This window comes from Notolabrus celidotus, chromosome 23 (genome assembly GCF_009762535.1).
Source record: "Notolabrus celidotus isolate fNotCel1 chromosome 23, fNotCel1.pri, whole genome shotgun sequence".
Classification (NCBI taxonomy): domain Eukaryota; kingdom Metazoa; phylum Chordata; class Actinopteri; order Labriformes; family Labridae; genus Notolabrus; species Notolabrus celidotus.
The window spans coordinates 19,199,485-19,221,104 of record NC_048294.1 but is presented as its reverse complement, the minus strand read 5'-3'; the positions used below and the strand labels follow the sequence as shown (position 1 = coordinate 19,221,104).

Sequence of the window (21,620 nt, the reverse complement as noted above, 5' to 3'; positions counted from 1 at the left end):
CTTCAATGGATGACACATCCTTCTGCTTTACTTCATCACATGTGAGGAATTAGTTATCAGATATCGAGTGATACGAACCGTCGTCCAATAAACTGAGTGTGAAGCCACAGTGATGTGGAGGGTGGAGGGAAAGCAAAGCAGGGTGACATCTGATCTCTGTGTGCAAACAGGCGTCTGACTCTGAGACAACAACACTGAACACTTTCAGAATGATTCTGAGCCTGAGCTGTGAGAGTGAGGAACAATATTTATCTCACTTTTCTGCATCTTGAGATCAGTTCTTTCGTTCCGAATACATTTCGTATGGCTTAATACGTTTCTATGCTCAGTTTCATGGCTGGTTCTTTCTGCAAATTTGCAAAGGAATATCTGATGTTCAACCTGTAATAAATGCTAAATAATACAATCTAAGCTCCTAATGTGGGATATTCTGCTCAGAAATTGCTGACACAATGTATTAGTTGTGAATATGTCTTCTTGTTTTCCATCCATTAGGCTTCTTCAGTAATTTCCTTCCTTCTAATCCTTTTAAAACCTAATTTTTCTTAAATATTTCATGTTTTTATCTAATTAAATCTAGACTGGATGTTCTGTGTCCTGAGGGGGGCTGCAGGGGTCTCCACTAAAATGAGAATTAGAACATTTTCTTGATTCATAATTTAATTCTGTTGTATTCATAGACACTGAGCATTGCGTGTACTTTATTTAGGTCACATAAACACTTTGGTTGAGGTAAGACAAAGACTGCACGTCCTGAAGTCTCACTGTTTCTGAATGACATAGAGAGCTGTGGTTTCAACCTCTGGATGTTGCAGGGAAATAATTTAATATGTTGTCAACTTTGCAGGGGATTTAAATGTTTTCTTACTAATGTCTTAATGTCTCAACTCAACTCATCTTTATTTATATAGCGCCTTTCATACATTTAGGCTGCAACCCAAATAGCTTCACTTAAGAACAGAGAGACTGAAAATAACAGCAATAGATAAAATGATAGAAGACTAAAACAAGATAGATGAAAGTAATATGAAATATTAAAAAGAATAAAATAAAATCATTACAATAAAATAAATAAAGTATAGTATTAAATTAAATTTAAATTAGAATGATCCTAAAAAAATATAATATGGGTAAGTAATGGCAATAATGCAGTCCAGGGCTGGTCAAAAATTACTCCAAGTGAAAAGCCAGATTAAAAAGGTCTGTTTTTAGAGAGCGTGTCCTTTCAAACCATATTAAGGGTTAGGGTTATGATTAGGGTTAGGGTTTTGATTAGGGTTTAGGGTTATGATAAGGGTTAGGGTTTTAATTAGGGTTAAGGGTTATGATTAGGGTTAGTGTTATGATTAGGGTTAGGGTTATGATTAGGGTTAGGGTTAAAGATAACCTTTGACATTAGTTTGTTGAGCCTTTTTTTTTTAACTCATAGGGACTAGGGTTAAAGTTATGATTCAGGTTAGGGTTACCCTAACCTTAATCTTAAACTTAACCCTAACCCTAACTCTAGCAGTAACCCTACCCCTAATACTTACCCTAACCTTAATCCTAACCCTCAATAATTTGACTATATTATCAAAATGCAGCACAGTCACCACAAACAAAAATAACCTAAAATAAGAAAATGTTTGTAGCCTGCTTAATTTTACTATTTTTATATCTGGCGCTTATCTGTCTCAGTCATGATATTTTTAAACTGTAATTCAATAATAAATATATGAATAGTCTTAAAGGAAATATTTAGCATTTAATAAGAACTATTACTTTGATTTTCTGGTAGAAAATCTAAAAAGATGCACTTTCCTTGAAAATTGTAAACAGCCTTAATGTGAGACCTGAAAATGCTGAACCTTTTATGAATCAGACAGAACTTAATATGAGAAAGACAAATCCCTCATTTCCTCCTCTCGCCTCCCACATGGCCCAGAACCACATAGTCCCGCCCCCTTTCGGCGGAGAAGCCTCTGATTGGCTGTAGCCACTGTCAGTCAGTCACTGCTGGGGGGTTTAACGGGCACACCCGCCTTGCCTCTATTGTCACCGGCCCGAGAGGAAGATCTCTTTTAAACATGGAGGAAGAGAAAAACGACAAAGGTGAGCTACTTCTCTGAGTTCAGACACTTTGAAACGGCACACTTTCATTCACGACTTGTTCTTTGTTGTCATCTGTGAGCTGTGTTTGTTGTCACGAGCTGTTATCTGCACGAGCGCTTCCTGTATATGTGGAGGAGTGTGATGATGAGGAGGATGGAGGTTTCCTCTTTTTCTTATTTAAAGTCAATTTTAAAAAAGAGAAAATAACTTCCATTGCTTGGAAGCAGCTTCAGACTTCTGTATGAACGTGGTGTTAAGAACTACAGAGTTTTACAGTCATTTGATGTACTTTGTTATTTTAACTAGTCTCATTAAAAGCGTTTCTTATCATAAATTGACTTTTCAGGATATGTGTAGTGCTGATTGGTGACTTTCATTGTGAAAATGTCATCTTTTAAAGCATTTTTTTGTTGTCACTGTCAAATTTCCATCCTGCTTTGTGATTTTGCAGTCACATTTTAACGGTATGCTTCTTGTAATTCAATTATTATATAGCAGTCATGATTTATAACAGATTGTACACATGCTGCTGACTCTTGTATGTGCTATTCTTCTGCAGCAGAGTATGCAGATAATATTAAAACATAAATAGGAGCTCGAGTGTTGTGAATGGGAGTGTAAGATGTACAAAGGACCATGTGGTAGAGGAGGAGAGGACAGGAGGAGGAAGGAGAGGAGGGAGGAGTGTGATTAATTCGCAGACTGAAGTGTGTGCGATGCCCCGGGCTGGGGGCTGCAGGCTGCTCCCAGCATCCCCTGCAGGAGGGGGGGAGGATTGGGGGAGGCCAGCTGGGAGCCTGGAGCTCTGTCAACTCCCCTTGCGATGACCTCCAGACGACAGCTTCCCCGGTCTTTATTGAGGAGGAGAGGGCGAGTTAAGAGACAATGATTCATTTTATTGGTGTTTATTTCTAGCACAGTGAAAACATATTAGAAATAAAACACAGGAAACAAAGACAGGCAGGAGTGGTTAATTCAGCTTTATCTAGATTTATCCCATAATCACAAACATATTTTATTAATTAGGCTATGTTGACTTCGGAATTTCAAGGATGTTAAACAATTTGTTGTTATCTTTGAAGCGGTGCCACAGGCATCAGCTGATCTGACCCCTCCCCTCAGTGCTTCCTGATTTCATGCAACAGACTGTGGATGTATTGGGGGGGGGGGGGCAGCTCAATGATGTGGGACAAATCCAATTAATAAAACACAATGGAGCAACAGGACAGACAAAGTATGAGGTTTGGACTAATTAGGCTAGCACAGTTGATGTGATGAAACAACGAGGAGGCGCTGATTTAAAGATTGAACCACCATCAGAAGATGTTTCTTTGAGTAGGAGCACATTTCAGCTCGCCTGCAGCACTTTGTCTCTGTGTTAACTGGATGGTTTCAAGTGTTGCCGGAGGTAGAGTGATGTGTTTGCCTCCTTCCTGTCTCTCGTTCTAAATTCCCTGCAACATGTAAAACAAGATTTAAAACAGCAGATAGTATATTTTTCAGATGTTGTATAAGGCCACATCAAGTTTTAATATTGTGAGGTTAAAGTCATAATTTTAAGAGGAAAATGTTACATCACAAGGCTCAAAATGTGCATCATTTGCCTCCTCTCTCTGCTCCGTCTCAATGTCTATTTCACAAAGCAAAGAGCTGATCAATGATATTTGAGTGCAGACATGTCCACAGACTTCTGCAGCTGTGTGCAGTCTGCTCTTGTTTTGTGTTTAATTGTGACTGAGATGAGTTGTCAGCATCTCCATGCTCTGTGCAGAGCTGCACTGTGTGCTCTCATCCCGACAGCAGTGAATTACACTCACATTTATGATGACCTGGATGAAGAGGGACATGCCTTACCAGTTTATTGTGGAGTTGATTTGTGACAGATATCACACAAATTTACTTCATGGAGTGTCCTCACAAAAAACAGCTGATTCAGATGGGGAAGAAGACATTCATTGTGTATAATTTCACAGCCTGCATGTGCAGCAATTGAGACACAGACTGATATAACCTCTGATAGAAATAATACTGTCAAAGTACAGACTTCAGGAACAGATATTAGGTTCTCCAGAGGTGGGATTGATGTCTTGATCATTTTTGCCCCAAATGAATGCTTCATGATTCACTTAAATGTATGCAAACAACACTGGAAGAGCAGTCTGAGTAGCGTTTAACCCTGTGCGCATGTTTTGTGAATTATACAACATCTGTTTGGTCTGTTTGCACAGGTTTAGCGGGCGCTAAAGCTGCACAGTCCCTTTGTGAATCAGGCCTTCAGTTTCTTGCACAGTTTGTTCCAAGTCGTGAAACTTGTGGCGCTGAAGGATTCAGTTATTTGTGAAACTAATACTAAAGTTTAACCTCACAAGGTGCTCAATCACATCCCACATTTTGGAGCCTGCTGGCTGAGACTTTTTCTAATGAAAATATGACTTAATTCTTTGAGGTTAGATTTCTTTAAATGTGGACCTAAAACCATGTCGTAGACTTCAATAATTGAAACCTGATCCCATCTTTTGAATGTCATCTGGGATCAGAAAGACATATAAAGATTTACTTACATTATTCTTGTTTGTGTCTCTGACAAACTCAGATTGGGTCTAAATGACTTTTAGTTACACAAAGGTTTGGCATTGTTCCAGCAGATTACATAAACCTGCAATTGTAATCTTTGACAAATGTGCCTGATCAAACAACATCCCCTAAAGGTGTCTTAGATCCCCACAGATATAGATCCCTTTTGTTACAGAGCAAGATCCTGTTTTTTTAAACCATAAACACGAGTTACATGGTGATTTTAATTTGCAGAATTTGAGGGTTACTGCTCTTTTTCTGGCTTGTTTGTTCTCGTCTAAGCAGGATATTAAGCTTGCATCCAACAAAAAAAAGAACCGACCAATCAGATCAGAGTCTCCTGTTTTCTGCGAGGTGAATCAGGAGTCTGGTGGCTTTAAAGAGAGAGACACAACAACTGTCCAGTTTTAAAAGCGTCTACAAAACAGGCTATTTCTGCACAGTTCAGTGGTCGGCTTCAGACATGTTTCAGTCAATAAAAAGGGCATTAAGGTTTGATACTCTGTGCTGAAGTTTACAGACCTTACATAAGCAAGCAGGGACATTACTGAGGTCTAATGCTCTTATAAATACTTTGTTTATATATCATTGTCTGCACTGTCCTCACCTCCAAAGGCCTGGCTCAGCTCTGAATAAGATTTCCAAGAATGCTCCGTCCGTTTTCAGTCTTTGTCTTTATTTCCCTCGTGTTGGACGTGTCTGAGTTTGAGTGTGGGCGTGCGTGTGGCCTGAGGCTCGGTATTTCCTCGGTTTCTTTGGAAGTCCTGGCCAGCTTCACCACAGCCCGTCTCCACGTAACAATGGACAATAGCCGGCAGATAAATTGTATACATCCTGCTGGTTAGAGGAGAGCTGAGAGCCGACAGTGTGACCTGCAGACACGGAGCAGAACAAGCAGAGACACACGGTAAACACAGAGGAGTTTATATGAAGGGTGAGGGTTTATTTTACATCTGGAGCAGGGGTGAAGATTAGAAACATGCTCTGTTGAACGTTGTGTGCACACATCCTTTGACCATGGTTGAATAGATTCTGGAAACACTGGAAATGTTTCCTCTTCCTCCTCAGCTTCAGATTTTGGGCTGTAAGCAAAAATGATGTCATGGCAGAAAAAAACTCCTCTTGAAAAAGCAGCTTCCATGAGTGAAACTTGTTGTGGTTCACTTTTGTCCACAAGCTGTGTCCACAGTCGATGATGATGGAGCTACAGCTCTTTGAAGGAGATGAAGCTGACTGCTTTGTTTCTTTCTCATCATTAAATTCTCAAGGACTTCTTCTTGTGTTCATTTAGGGTCTGCAAACCAGCTGGTTATAGAACTTGCAGGGAAAATTTGGAAGCAGGGTTTGCTCTAAGCATGTCACGCCAAGACTAAGTGTCTGCAGAGCTGAAGGCTGCAGTTTCAGGACCTGCATCTCTACGAGTCATGTGTTGTTGCAGCGGTTAGGGTTAATCGTTCTTCCTCATCCATCTTGACAATAAAATGCGATCCAGTGCATGACGAGGTGGAGTTGCAACAACAAGAGTTGTAGAAACTGCAGCCTGCTGGTCTGCAGACACTTGCTGCTCCACCATGAAGGTGAAGGGTGATAATAGAAGTTTATTATAAGTCAGAACCACAATGTTTTGAATAGGGCTGGGCGATATAATTTTGTTCAATTTAAATATAACAAATGTTCGACAAAGATTTGATATATTTAAACCTGTAATTACACCCCCCAACCACTGGAAAGGGAGGGGGCGCTAATGTGTCTTAAACAGTAGTTGCCACCAAAAATTAAACAGAAGTAAAAGAAGGCATTGAATGGCCAATCATGTCGTAGGGTGAGAGGAAGGCGGGGCCTAAAGACGTTTGGAGCGGAATGTTAACACAGCTGAAACGAGCGACAGTGACGGAAGAAAACGTGAAACCTACCTGCTCAAAGCAGAGTCGTTAGTCTGACACTTTGCTGACTCAGCGTTAACTATTAACTTAACACACTTCATTAAATATACTTACAGGATGTAGGTAAATAAATCTGATTATGCAAATGATCTCGCCCTGAGAAAAATGAGAATCTACAAACTAAATCACAAAAATCTCATCTTACACTAAAGACCTGCTTCCTGTTTGCACCGTCAGAAATGATGGATTCAAGAAGTTTATCAGAAAACTAAGTCCAGATAATTCAGATGAAATTATGATTGGATTGCTAAGGTGATAAAAATCGATATCGACTAATGTGAAAAAAATGACCATGATTACATCTTTTCCAATATCGCCCAGCTCCACTGCAGTTTCAACCTGCAGCTCTTTGTCATCTGATCAAATCAAGCATGAGTTGGATCAAAGAAGTCTCTGAAGAGATTTAGAATGTTAACTAATTTAGCATCAACAATTTTGCAACCAAAGGGCGCCAGCTTGCACTGCATGGGGGTTAAAGGTCATGCCCTGTGTGCAGAGGCTTTAGTTCTCAGAGCAGGCGGTAAAAACTAGCAGCCCTTTGCGGCGTCTCACTCCCTGCTCTCTCTTCCCCAGTTTCCTGCTCGATCCACGGTCCTGTGCTCTCGATAAAGACGGAAAAGACAAAAAATAAAAAGAACAAAAATATTTGTTTCCTTTTTTTAAACATATTTATTTACATATTTTTCTTGTGCATTATATGAGTTTTTACATCACATGATATCTGATCTGAGCATCTGGCTCTTTATTCTAAATCTGTCAATGCTTTCTAATGACATCATCTCTATTGGACATCTGGGTCCAGTGTGTTGAGACGCCATGGTTACAGTATGGCCCATGATGTCATTACTGTATATCTCTCCTTTGAGCGGTGCTGCCTTCAGGGTCATCTGGAAACATTGTGATGATAGATGTTTTATGTTTTTTACTCCTCAGGTGTTATATTTAAAGTGTGGTGGTGAAATAATCACTCTGATATTCAGCTGTGTGTTCTCCTCTCCCCTCTTCTTCCTCACCATCTCTCCTCTCCCTCCCTTTGTTCGTCTCCTCCCTTTGTCTGGTCCTTCCCTCCTCTCCTGCTCTTTGTCTTTCCTCGTTCTCCCTCTCCTCTTTACCCTCTGGCTTTCTTTTGTCTCCATGTTTTTCTCCTCCCCTCCCTCTTACAGTATCTGTATCCCTCTGTGCTGTACTGTGCTTCAGGCCAACATTCCCATCCTACTGTCTCTCTCTCTCTCTCTCTCTCTCTCTCTCTCTCTCTCTCTCTCTCTCTCTCTCTCTCTCTTTGTGTGCAGAGCTCTCTCTACCATATCAGGTCCAGGTGTTTGCCTGCAGGTGAGGACTCTGCCCTCATGCTCAGAAATCATAAAGATGAAAACGTAGTGAAATATTTGGTCTGGGGTATGTGTGCATGATGTGCACTTTTACTGCTGGTATGTGTGTGTGTGTGTGTGTGTGTGTGTGTGTGTGTGTGTGTGTGTGTGTGTGTGTGTGTGTGTGTGTGTGGTGTGTGTGTGTGTGTGTTTGTGGATGTTCGAGACTGAGACTGATGCCATTTTCAGAAGGAAACATGGATCCATCTCTAATAAGGCGGTTGATTCAGGGTGTGTTTGAGCTTTTCTGCATGTTGACCAAATCTGCATTGATGGGTCTTTGCAAACGTTTCTGCTGCTTTTTATTGATGTTTCATTTTGATTTTTTGTGAGTATTATTATTTATCTGTATATTTCTTTTATGTTTCCGTTTTTAAATCTCTTCTCACGAGTACATATTTTTTATTTTTTATTTTTTAAGTGAGTCCTTTATTTATTTTTAATTGATCTAAACAGAAAATGTGTGAGTCATTATTGACCTTGTTTGCATTTAACAGACATCATTAATAAGAAGTTTAAATACACTTTAGGCTGCATTACTGTGATTGGCATCATCTGCTTATCAAGGTCTTGATAATACTCCAGTGGACTGAGATGATTAAGGATGCATATAACACGAGTTTCACCTCCTATTTCTTAAACTTTGAGGAGTTAATGAGATATTCTCGTGTCACGTTTTCTCTCACTGTCTTATTGCCAAATCTTGAAGTGTAATGATTCACTGTGGTAAGACTGTGGGTTAACTGGCGATTAAACATGATGATGATGAATCCATAACACAGATCGTTGTTCAGCTTTAAGAAAAGAAAGAAATGATTGAGACATGGTCTACTTTAAAATCTAGGTAAATAATAGCTGCAAAGAAGGGTCAGACTGAAGTACTGGTTGATAACACGCTAAGTACCCGTAATAAGTTAAAAATAGTGTTGTGCCCTGAGGAGAGTGAAACCCGTCTCTGTCTCACTCTGTCCTCGTCTCTCGGCCTGTCTGTGCTTGTGAGCAGACAGAAACGCATGATTGCAATGCCTGAGTAACCAAACTGAGGCACTGAGCTTCAAGTCGGGACACGGCCGGTCTCTAATGTGTTTGGATAGTTCAGCCTCAGTCAGTACGAGCTCAGAAAACCATCACCCTCTTTCTTCACCTCTCACTCTGACTCCTCCTCTCTTGGGTCAGCACTAAACCATCTGCATCAATTCTGACACTTAGTGGAAGGTAGAAGTATCTCTCAGTGAAAGGTACGGGTCTTGAATGTTGAACTATCCTTTTAAATTCAGACAGTCTCAGATGAGCTGATTCATCCAGACTCTATGGGAGCAGTCTGTGTTGATGCAATGACTTAGATGTCTCCATAACCTGGTTCCCATCACCTGTGTTTGTGCTAATATGACTAATAACAGACAGAGATATCAGAGAAGCTTGTGACTAATGAGGGGGGAGAGGGAGAACTAATCCTCATACCCAGCTGGGTTTATCCATCCAAAAACATTTAGTAGGGATCTCGATCTCAACCATTGGATCGTAGCCGATCTGGATGTTTTTTAATCGATCGGTGATAGGCATTTGAGCTGATCATCTCATCCGATCAGTGTGCCAGTTCCCCTAGCAGTCTAAGCCTATAGCAGCATAACTAAGAGCTGGTCAAAGCCTGAGCCAGCTCTAACTATAAACTTTATCAAAAAGGAAAGTTTTAAGCCTACTCTTAAAAGTAGAGAGGGTGTCTGCCTGACTGGTAGATGATTCTAACTGTAACAACAAGTTGTCAGCAGATCCAAAAAGTCCCTGAACACATCACTGACACTTCAACACATGTGCTCTCCATGTCAGGACGGCTGTGTTTGGGTTGTGAAGAGGTGTCAGATGTTTGTCTGCATGGGCGCTCATCACCTCTGCAAAACACACACACTCACACATTCATCATTTTTTAAACGTGAACACAAGGATGCACTTCCACGCTTTAATATGGGATAGTTTGTTTATATAAATACAACCTGGAGAATACATAAGAAGCAGAATTTGTATTCTCATGGATAGATACACCAAAAGTGTTTAATGATAACAACATAGATGTTTGTGACTGTATGTGTTTTTTTATACTTGTACAAAGCATTTCAATCATCCTGCTGTGAGTTAGCATGCCAGCATACACATGCTTATTGTCACTTAACACAAAGAACAGCTGAAACTTTCAAGAGTGTCATCAGAATATTATTAAGTGTGACATTTATTTACCAAGCTTGAAACAAAGCAAAAATGTGATAATAAATAACTAAGGGTAGAAATAAAATATGTTGCTGTTTGTGACTTTTTGAGTTCATGTTTTAGATTACCGTTCATGTTAACTGATTATTATTGAAATGAAACAGCGTTCGTCCACAGATCTATCACTCCAGAGATACATGAGTAGAGAGGTACTTTATCTTTGTATTACAGATCAGATCAAGTTTAGCCAAAGGTCACAGCAACAGGGAATTAAACAGATGAACCCTCTGTGTTGTGAGTCACAGTCTGAGCACTGTGTGTTCTTCAGATCTTTCAGATTGAGTCAGAGGAGAGTCTTTGTCTAAGTCTACCTCTGTGTCTCTCATCTTCTTTATGAATCCATCAAACATCCCTGCAGACATCTTTCATCTTCTCACTCTCTATTTTTTTTTTACACCTCTTTCACTTCACATCTTGGATTACCTTTAAACTAACCTATATATTGAATAGCGAATATATGCATGTTCACGCAACTTTTTAAAGCATTTCTATAAATAACAAAATATGTATAAATATGGTGTCTGTAATTCAGAGTTACAGCCAAATTCCACCAGATTGGAGTAGCAAGTTAGCTCTGGCCCCTTTAGCATAACCGGCTTCCCCATTCAATGTCTGCGAGCAAACCTTCTTTGATTACAACAGACTGCTGTGGCGTGGGAGCCCCTGTCCCTCTTGAGAATATTTGCGTCTTGAGCACTCGTTTACACACGTTTTTTTATGCCGGTCAGTCTCCGATCCATCTGATTGGCTTCTATTCTAGTCCATGTGTTAACTTCCATTGGATCCGCTCCGTTGCATTCCGGGCTGTGTATCAGATCCAGCAGGTCAGAGCCCTCTGGATCAGAATACAGAAGACCTATATTTTTGCTTTATGCCAGAGCACGACGCATCAATCTCAACAGAGCAGATGGAGTGGGACAGGAAGTCAGCCACCAAAACAAAATGAAAACATACAGTTAATTGTCAGAATAAAACACTCTGTGTTATCACCAGATCATATTTCATTTAACTACAACAACAAACCGTCATGATGAGCGGAGCCAGGCCTGGAGTCAACAGGTCAGAGGTTTTCAGAGGACCATAAAGACAACATGGATGAGGAGAGGAGGAGGAGAATCCTTGATTCAGTGATAACCGTGGGTAACACTCGGTCACATGACTCCTGCTGTCCGGCAGTCCTGCTCCTGAGAGAGCATGGAGCCGGGCCGGACACGGATCTGGTGGAAGTCCAATATTAGAGTCTTAAAGTTGTCACTTTACTTCTTCACAGTTATAAAGTAAAGCCAAATTTACAACTGCACCCGTCAACTAACTCTACAAAAGCGTGCATGTAATGGTTCCTCACACACATGCTTGCTTCTTCAGTCAGCTTGCGTCCTTATTGGCTATCGTTCCGTTCCATGTGACGATCCACAGAGTGCGTGTTTAGCTAGTGCAGCCCGGGCATCATACTGCTAACATTTTCCTTCCAGGAGCCCATTTGGTTATGTACACAGTCTGTTAAAGTAGGTGACAATATGCATGTTTGCAAATGCACCAAGAAGCAGAAAGAAGAAGAAGCAAGCACTGCGTCATAGACTTGGCAGTACTTGTCCATGTCCTGTGCAGACAGTGGAGTCCATCCTGCTGCTGTGGATGCTGAACTTTGGGGTCAAACTCAGACCCGGTCCTCAGTGACGGATCTCCTGCTCGTCGTGTCCTTCAGAGGTGAATCCAATGATGAGAAGTGATAAGACAGAAATATCCCCAAACTAGTCGACTCAGTCAGCACGCATCTCCCCCACATGGTAGCGATTAACAGAGAGGGATGAGGAGATTGAGATAGAGGGATGAAAGAGTGCTGCATGGTTAGCGCCTGAGCCACATCTGAAGCAGAAGAAAGTGGTGTGGGTTGGGTTCAGTCCAACATGGATGCTGCGTTTAAAGAGGATCGGGTTTGAATCTCACGTACCTTCAGGGAGCAGTGTAATGCGTGTTTTCAGGGTGGAGCTCATCCCAATGAGGAACGCAGCTCCCGTTAAAAGCTAGCAGTGAGCGAAATGGTTCACAGATGGTCAAAGATGTTGTGTTTGGAGGATGTGTCACTCTGCTGAAGCTCTGAAACCAAAACTTCTCTTAGATCATTTGAGCATCATAGTTATTATTCATCATATTGAATCAGTCAGCATCTGTTTTAAAGGCTGCAATGCTGAACCTTTCTGATTGGTAGAGTACCTGCAGTGTTTTTATTTCCCCCTCCGTCCACAAGAACATCACACACACCTGTGATTCACTTGGTTTATTAACTCCTGAACATTGGTCTTCTCTGAGCCTGATAGTGTGAATGTGTCTCTGTCAGCTCCCGGTGTTCTAGTCAGAAGAGTGACCCTGTAAACTGGAGACCTTCAGCTGAACGTGTCAGTGTTTGTGGAGTTAACAACAGCTGTTGAAACACAGAAGGAGTCCTCGGGAATGCATCCTAGTTTAGTTTTTATTCAAATGTCCAAATATCCTCATCAGATATTTAATGATCATAAAGATGTTTGTGAGGGATGCATCCGGCTGAAAGTCTCCAGTTAACAGGGTCGCTCTTAAAACTGGACCACCGGTCCATCTCTGACATAGCTTTTAAAATCTGCCTTCTTGCTTTAAGTTGACCACAAGATGAATCTCTTCCATGCTAACAGGTTAACTTTAGTGTCACATAATGGTGCAGGCCTGTCTGTGTCCTTCTATGGTGTCATCTTTTTTGTATGGCCTTCGTCTCTGTCTTTACTGGTCTGGAGGTGTTGTGCAATTACTTTTTTTTCTCTATACGTCACTGGCCTGATTTACATAATCTTCACGGGACTGCAGGCCTTGGTGGAAACTCATACAATAGGCCACAGGGAACCATTTAGTTCCTGGGAGAGTAGTGGTTGAAATTTACCTTTAAGTTCGCTCTGTTAGATATCACACTGAAACTAAAGTTAAAAGGCAGATAGATGCTCAAGTTCTTCACACTGTCTTCTCTGCCTCATGCACACCTCAAGTTTTACACACATAAATACTATACAAAGATCTCCCCACTCTTTCAGCAGCATCATTTGTCTCCCTGCCTCACAGAGCACCTACACACACACCTCTACACACACACCTACACAAACAGGTGTTGCCCCCTGAGCTGTGAAACATAAAACTAAGGAGAAAGAGTCACCCTCTATACTTTACATCCCCTCCCTCCTCACGTGAGCTCTCCGTATACGTTAATGTAGGTCAGACCACTGGCCTGGACCTGCCATGAGGTCCCTGAATGCCTCACAACACCCAAAACAACACCTGTTTCCCCTCACCTGACACAACGTCTGCAGCTCCAGAGCATGATAGAGACATGGAAGCTTCTGTTGGACAGCTTGAAAAAGAAGGAGCAGAATCCAACAAAGATAAAGCTACGGTGGGGGGAAATACCTGGATCTGCACACCTGAGTCTCACACACACACACACACACACACACACACACACACACACACACACACACACACACACACACACACACACACACACACACACACACATTCCTGCTGCCTCCTGGCATCTCTGTTAAATGAAGTCTGTGTCCGCAGGATCATTTCTGGCATTTCATTCCTTAAAAGAAGTGAGCTGTATGACTTTTAGACCGCAGCATGAATCTGCCTCATCACATTCCTCCTGAACACAGACTCCGTCTGTCCCGCTGCACTCCAGCTCTGGTGTGAAGGAATGCAGAGGCGTTCGGTGCGGGTTAGAATTTCTCCCTGTGTGTGTGTTTATAAGAGCATATTTCTTCCTGGTGTGTGTGTGTGTGGGTGTGTGTGGGTGGGTGTTATTAGGGTTAGACTGCTCTCTCTCTCTCTGTGGGGGATCAGAGTTATTTCTGTTGTCTTCACCCTGCAGGCTTTTTAATAAACAGCCTTTATCTGTGATCAGGCTGAAACAACACGGAGGACCTCCACTCCAGATCCCTCACGCAGGAAATGGAAACCCACTGGCAAGGAGGCAGCTTCATGTTCATTAGAAGTTAAGCTTCAGTGAGGAGTTTTTACCTGATTATGAAACAGACTGAAGTTAATACTGATGCTTCTTTATGACCCAAACAAGGCCAGCAGAGACAAAACCGTAGAGTGTGCTAGAATTAGAGATGCATGATATTACAAATAAATGATACACATCATCAACATACTCTGCATCCTCCTGTCGTGCTTGATTTAGTGATATCACCTGCTGCCACTTTGCCTGCCTTGATCTCAGAATCAACATAAAGTGACCTCCTCAAGAGTCGCCATGTTTGTTGTTTACATCCCAAAGTAGTTGTAGTTGTGGTCTGAGCTTTAAGGCATGCTCTTTAGAGTTAAACAGAGCAGGTCTAGACCGTACTCTATCTTATAGTATTTACAAGGGCCCAACATCAAGACAGGGTAAGATCCAGTCCCCTCTTACAGGCAGGACTGACAAACTTCCTTTAACAGGCAGAAACCTCCAGCAGGACCAGACTCATGTTAGACACACACCTGCTGATAGAGGGAGATGAAGAGAGAGAGAGATGATAGTGGTGAGACAGATAGTAGTAGTTGAAGCAGCTGGAGTCTGGCACGTCCACAGCAGCAGACTGCTTACGGCAGAGATCCAGAGGAACCTACGAGACAAGGGAGCTCAGGGACTCCAGAAAGGTCTAGTTAGTAACTCTAAAGGGACAGGCAGAGTTAACGTAAGAGGCAAGCAGGCAGAGGAGAGCGGGAAAGACAGGATCCCAGTGTGTTGGTTCCCCTAGCAGTCTAAGCCTATAGCAGCATAACTAAGAGCTGGTCCAAGCCTGAGCCAGCTCTAACTATAAGCTTCAACAAAAAGGAAAGTTTGAAGCCTACTCTTAAAAGTAGAGAGAGTGCCTGCCTCCCAGACCCTGACTGTTAGATGATTCCAAAGGAGAGGTGTCTGATTAATGAAGGCTCTACCTCCCGTATTACTTTTAGGAATGCAGGTCGCTTTTTTGCACATGCCACAGACAGTTAGGGTACAAGATGTGAGACTGTGTTGGAGAGAGGGATAGAGGGAGATGAAGAGAGAGAGAGATGATAGTCCAACACTGCTCTACAGGTGTAAACATTTAAAGCAAACTCAATATGATCCTGTTACAGGGCCGTATGTGTGTCTATAGCAACGAGCTCAAGGACGAGCATGCATTCACTGTCATTAAATCTGTCTCCCTTCCTCCAGTGTTGATCAGGATACCTGTGACGGAGGAGTTGCATTGAAGTGACAAAAGGGAGACATTTATTGTAGATTAATTGTGGGAAATGAAGAATGGGTGACAGCCTGATGTGTGTCGGGTCACATGCCTGACATCAGACGTCATGTGATGTGACTTCTGCAACACCAGACTCCACTGATGACCACGATCATATACCTTTTTTTAACTGCTGCCTCAGTGGATTAGTCTTTCGTACTTTTGTTGAACTTTTCAAAAAGTCTCCTTTTCTGTTCGTGCGCGATGATGCAGAACTGTTAAGAGATTCAGCAGATGGAGCTCCGTGAATGTCGACTCAAGTGATGACATGAATCATCAACTTTCTTCTCCTCTGTTCATCCCTCTCTTCACTTTAGACCTTCCTATCTCCAGTTCACACACTCGAGTGTTTAATGTGTTGTCCAGCTGTTCACGAGATTGAGTGTGTGTGTGTGTGTGTGTGTGTGTGTGTGTGTGTGTGTGTGTGTGTGTGTCATATCCATCTAATACTGTAACGTCTCCTGAGAAGTTACCAGCCTCAGTGGCGTCTCTCTGTCTTTCTCTCCTTCTTTTCTTCTCACTGTCTCTGAAAACACTCAAATGTCATATTTTGCAGGAATTAAAAACTAAATCTAAACTCTAACTTTAAAACTGAGTAAAATAAAAAGGATCTGGAGTGAGAGGAAGGCGAGGGAGAAAAGGGAACTTTTCAATCATGGAGGTGTTTGACCTCAGCAGGCCACAGGTGACCCGTGAGAGGAAACAGCCAGTGACAGATTTATGATGTCACTTCCTGCTGCGCTGACTCACTCACGTCTGAATGAATGAGTTCACTCCTCTTCCTCTCACAGGAGTTTATTCATCGTTCACTGAAGAAGCTGGAGGCTTGTGAGCCGAGGGACCACAAGGATCCGTTTCACCTATTTTATTTCATTTGTATCATTTCATTGAATAAAAGCAAATATGAAACATATTTGTACTTTAAAACATGATTAACTGGACGAATCAGGGGAGTTTTTAGTTTCTGTTTGTTTCCAGTTGCAGATTATTTTTAAAATCTTAGATATAAACTCTGAAGGTTTTTGTTTCGGAGTAAAGAGAACAGACTGTGTAGAAATGAACAGATTTAAGAAAGTTAATTAACAGCGTTAATTTTTTATTAGACTTTTAACTTTTAACGTTCATTTGAAAAACGACTATCAAAGCATAAAACGCTCATTACATTTACTTTCTTTCTTTCTTTTTTTTTTCTTTCCTCCATTCATCCCTATTCCAATTCCCTAATTTATTTTTTCTGCCTTCCCTTTCCGTCTTCCTTTTATCCTCCATTCTTTACTTTCTCTTTCTTTCTTTCATCCTGCCTTTTTTACATTCTCTTTCTTTCTTTTATCCTGCCTTCTTTACTTTCCTTCTTCCTATTATCCTGCCTTCTTTACTTTCTCTTTCTTTCTTTCATCCTGCCTTTTTTACTTTCTCTTTCTTTCTTTTATCCTTCCTTCTTTACTTTCTCTTTCTTTCTTTCATCCTTCCTTCTTTACTTTCTCTTTCTTTCTTTCATCCTTCCTTCTTTACTTTCTCTTTCTTTCTTTCATCCTTCCTTCTTTACTTTCTCTTTCTTTCTTTCATCCTTTCTTCTTTACTTTCTCCCTTTCTTTCTTTTATCCTTCCTTCTTTACTTTCTGTCTTTCTTTCTTTCTTTTATCCTTCCTTCTTTGCTTTTTTTCTTTTATCCTTTCTTCTTTTCTTTCTGTCTTTCTTTCTTTCTTTCTTTTATCCTCTTCTTTACTTCTGTCTTATTTCTTATCCTTACTCTTTCTTCCATCTTTTCCTTTGGTCCTTTCTTCTTTACTTCCATCTTTCTTTCTCATTATTTCCTCCTTCCTTCCTTTCCTCTTTCCTTTCTTTTTTCATCCTTCTTTCTTTACTCTCTGTCTGTATGTTTGTCTTTCTTTCTATCTTATTCTTTCTTCCTTCCTTTCTTCTTTCCATCATTTCTTTATATCTTTCTTCCATCCTTCCTTACTTTCTTCATGCCTTCATCATTGCCTTTCTTTCTTAATTCCTTCCTTCCATTCATCTTTCTTTCAGTTTTCCCCACAACCATATTAACTTTTCTGTTTCATCCCTCCATCCTCTCACAGCTCTATGAAAAGTTTAGTTTCAGTTGAATTAAGTTGAGCTCTGTCTTTGTTCCTGAGCTGAAGGTGTGTACATGCCAGTACTGCTGTTGTGCTGTGTGTGTGTGTGTGTGTGTGTGTGTGTGTGTGTGTGTGTGTGTGTGTGTGTGTGTGTGTGTGTGTGTGTGAGAGTGTGTGTGTGTCTGGATTAGGTGTGTGTCCCTGGTTGGCAGCCCTCTCCTCACGTTATTTATACGAGGCCTGAGTGCTAACTGCGGGGCTGAAAGTCAATTTCATGCAGTTTCCATTCTGTTATTTTTCTAACCCACTTCTTCTTCTCTCTCAATGTCTTCTCTTCCTCTCGATGTCTTCTCTTTCTCTCTCTCAATGTCTTGTCTTCCTCTCAATGTCTTCTCTTCCTCTCGATGTTTTCTCTTTCTCTCTCGATGTCTTCTCTTCCTGTCTCAGCCTCATTTTTACCCTGACACAAACACACCCTTCATTAAATATTGAGGAGAAAGTGTGTGTGCAGCTGTGATCCTGTAGTGTCTCACCTTGCCTCACAGTAGAGTGTGTGTAGTGTTTACCGTGTTGTGTCGTGTGTTATTAATAGGTGTGTGGTTGTATGACAGAGAGTGTGTGTGGATGAGGGTGTGCCACACTGAACCATCTATGAGTGGAATCCCTGAGTAAACACCGGCTCCACGAGGGCCGAGCCCGAACAAGGCTTCAGTCTTCTCCATTGATTCACTTTCCTTTGCAGGGACAGCACAGCACTGTTGCATTGTGGGAGTCTTTGCCAGCATAAGTAAGAATGTGGATGTGAAACAAGTATAAGTGTTGAGACAGTCTCTGTCTGTCCTACATGAGTCTGGTCCTGCTGGAGGTTTCTGCCTGTTAAAGGAAGTTTGTCCTTGCCACTGTAACTTGCTAAATGCTGCATAGTGCTCTGCTCATGGTGGATTAAGATGAGGTCAGACTGATACCCCTTTTCGACAAACGCGAACCTGGTTCTAGGTCCGGGCTGGTGCTCGCGCTGGTTCTGAGCTGGTTCAACTTGCGAACCAACTGGGCACCAGTTTGTTTTTCCACCCGCTCAAGCCTGTGGAAGAGCCACGTCATGACGTCACTTCAAAGTGACCGCTTTTCCCAGAAGCACTAGCGCAAACTTTCCCTCACAATAACAAGGATGGCTGACAACGTAGCATGCTTGCTTGTGTTGCTCCTTGCTTTTCTTAATCACATTAGGTCCTGAAGAAAACTCATCCAACTTCACCAACCCTTCTGTTGTTATTTTTTTGCTGTAGGAAAATGGCAGAAACTTGTTTGGTTTGTCTTTTAGGTCAAGGTCTCAATTGAGCACTGGCTCCGCACTGGCCCTGAAACTGCCTCAGTGGAAAAGGGGTATGAGTCCTGTCTGTAAGATGGGACTTGATTTTATCCTGTCTTGATTTTGGGTCTTAATGGTCTAATTGGTTAATAATAGAACATAGAGTATGGTCGAGACCTGCTTTGTTTGGAAAGAGTCTTCAGATAACATTTATTGGGATTTGGCGATGTAGCAACTTGATATTCCACATCTCAGACAAAGTGTTGATTTTTATGTTGTCTTTTCCTGTGACTTTTATTGGAGAGTACAGCTGAGGAGAGAAGATGTGGGGAGTAGAAATGCAGCCGGGAGTTGACACGGTGCAGGTTTTGCAGGTTCTTGTTGACAAAGTTGGATTTAAAAACTAGATTTCTGTCAGATGAGAGCTGACCGGTTCCAAAGTTGCATTTTAGCCATTTCGGCCCATTTGCTCTCTACATGAGAGGTTTCCTTTCCTTCATCAAAGGCTGCTAACATCACAATCAATCAATATGTCAGCCAGCAGGTTCTGCATGCAACATTAAATATTATATATGTTAAAAACTACAGATTCAGCAAGTGTATTTTAACATTTCTCACAGACTCTCAGCATCCGTGCATTCAGTCCATCTGAACCAAACTTTGTGTTCGTGTTCTGTGGGTGCGGCTCCGATTCAACCTCCTGAAAAGTCTCTACAGAAGAATGCATCGTCTTATACATCAACAAAGCCTCGTGCGAGTGGATGCATGTTTCGCATTACTTTTTAATCAATCCTCCTTTCCAGCTTGTTTTCGTACTTTCATTTCAAACCAGAGTAAGTGAGGTCTGAGTAAGAGGAAGAAGTAAAGGCATCACAGTTATTGATCAGATAGTGTTTCAGAGCTGAACATTGTTGGTTTTTCTAACATGAATCATGTGGACTTGGGGTTTGTCCTTACATGGTCCCGGCTTTTTTGTGGGTTATTACTTTTCAGCCTTCTTTGATGTTTGAGCGGAGTGGGGAAGCCGTGGAGTTGTTTGCAGGGCTTGTATAACCCTGCAGAAAGAAAAGTGTCTGAGATTATATTTCAGCTTCACACTGGTGTTTTCTCTCTCAGTGTTTCTTGGAAGAGGAAAACAGGAGAGTGAAGAGGTGTGTAAAGAAAGAGAGGGAAGCTTAATATGTGGAAAAGGTTAGAGAGGGTGAAGTGTATCAGGATTTCAGGTTTCCTCTCTTGAGGTGAGAAGAAGTCGGGCTGTTATTAACGTGTGTGTGAGTCTATAACCTCATCTGACCTGATCAGGATCTCTGGGCACGTGGAGCACTCGGGGCGTATTGATCAGGTTAATGGAAAGGCAAATCCTGCAGAACCGAGGTCTTTAATCTTTTTTTTTTGTTACGTCCGGAGCCATCCTCTAGTGGACACTTGAGGAACTGCAGTGTTTTAGCATTTCGGCATGGGCTTCAAATCTTGAGTACCAATCAATGTTTAAATTCTATCTATCTATCTATCTATCTATCTATCTATCTATCTATCTATCTATCTATCTATCTATCTATCTATCTATCTATCTATCTATCTATCTATCTATCTATCTATCTATCCCTCCTGGTGTTGAAACTGCTGAGTTGCACATGTGAACTCTTCAGCCTGGGCTCCAGACGGGGACATGTGGCTAAATGCAGGTTGGCCATTTGCATGCAGAGCGTTCTGACCACTTAGGAACTAATGGTGTGTGATGTTGACCACATACTTTCACTAAAGTGCACACACACACACACACACACACACACACACACACACACACACACGCACACGCACACATACAGATTCTCTCTCGTCACATTCAGTCTAAGTTTCCTACCTGGATGCCAAACAGAGCTGTCGGCATGGTGTGTGAACTTTGATTTTCAGAGGTATGAAAATGGAAACACAAACACAGAAACTGCTTTAAATACAAAATGACAATAAACTAAACTTTTTCCCTGCACAGGATGGTGAAAAATCCTCCCCCTCCTCCTCCTGCAGACTCCACCTTCCTCCTGGACTCAGTGGAAAGAGATGAAGTCATTTTACTTCATTCCATCTCTGGGATCACCCACCGCACTGATGCAGTCTTTGGCTTTTATATAACACTGATGTGACTCCGTCTGCACGGGGAATACCATTGCCTCATGGCTGAGCTGCAAATCTTTCCAGTTGTGGCGACTGAATCCTGCTCAAATATATTAAAGAGCTTTCCCAGAATCAGAACAGACTCTTAAATTCAAAAAGAAAGATGCTTAATAAGACTTGAAAAAATGGAGTTAACTCATTGGCAGATGCTTCTCACACGCAGGCAGTGTGTATCTACTAGAAACCGGCAGTGAATGCTTATGAATGTTATTCTAAGTGTCTGACAACAATGCAAAGATAGAGCCTTCTGTTTGAGAGTGGGACGTTTGCGGAAACCAGAAACATCTGTTGCATTGCTTTACTGGAAGCCACTAGACTCTGTTTACAACAACAATCATATCACTTGCTGAAAAGTGAGCGTGCTTGTCTACTGCTTCCTCAACACATTAGCTTGTGTTATCTTGTGACCCAAGCCTGGGACACTTATCATGCATGAGCATGTTGGTCCTGATCCAACACTGCATCTCAGCATTATGAAGGTTTATAGGATTTGGCAAATTGCAAAAAAAAAAAAGCTCCAACTTTGACCTTCTGCCACACCC

The 21,620-nt window shown here is 41.6% G+C and overlaps 1 long non-coding RNA gene across 1 annotated transcript; it reads left to right on the top strand.

The window, feature by feature from the left end:
- The first annotated feature begins 2,001 nt into the window (after nucleotides 1-2,001).
- LOC117807612 lies at nucleotides 2,002-21,150 on the top strand. The gene is made up of 2 exons (XR_004630015.1): nucleotides 2,002-2,091; nucleotides 20,897-21,150. It is a non-coding gene; the product is annotated as an uncharacterized LOC117807612 (long non-coding RNA).
- The last annotated feature ends 470 nt before the right edge of the window (nucleotides 21,151-21,620 follow it).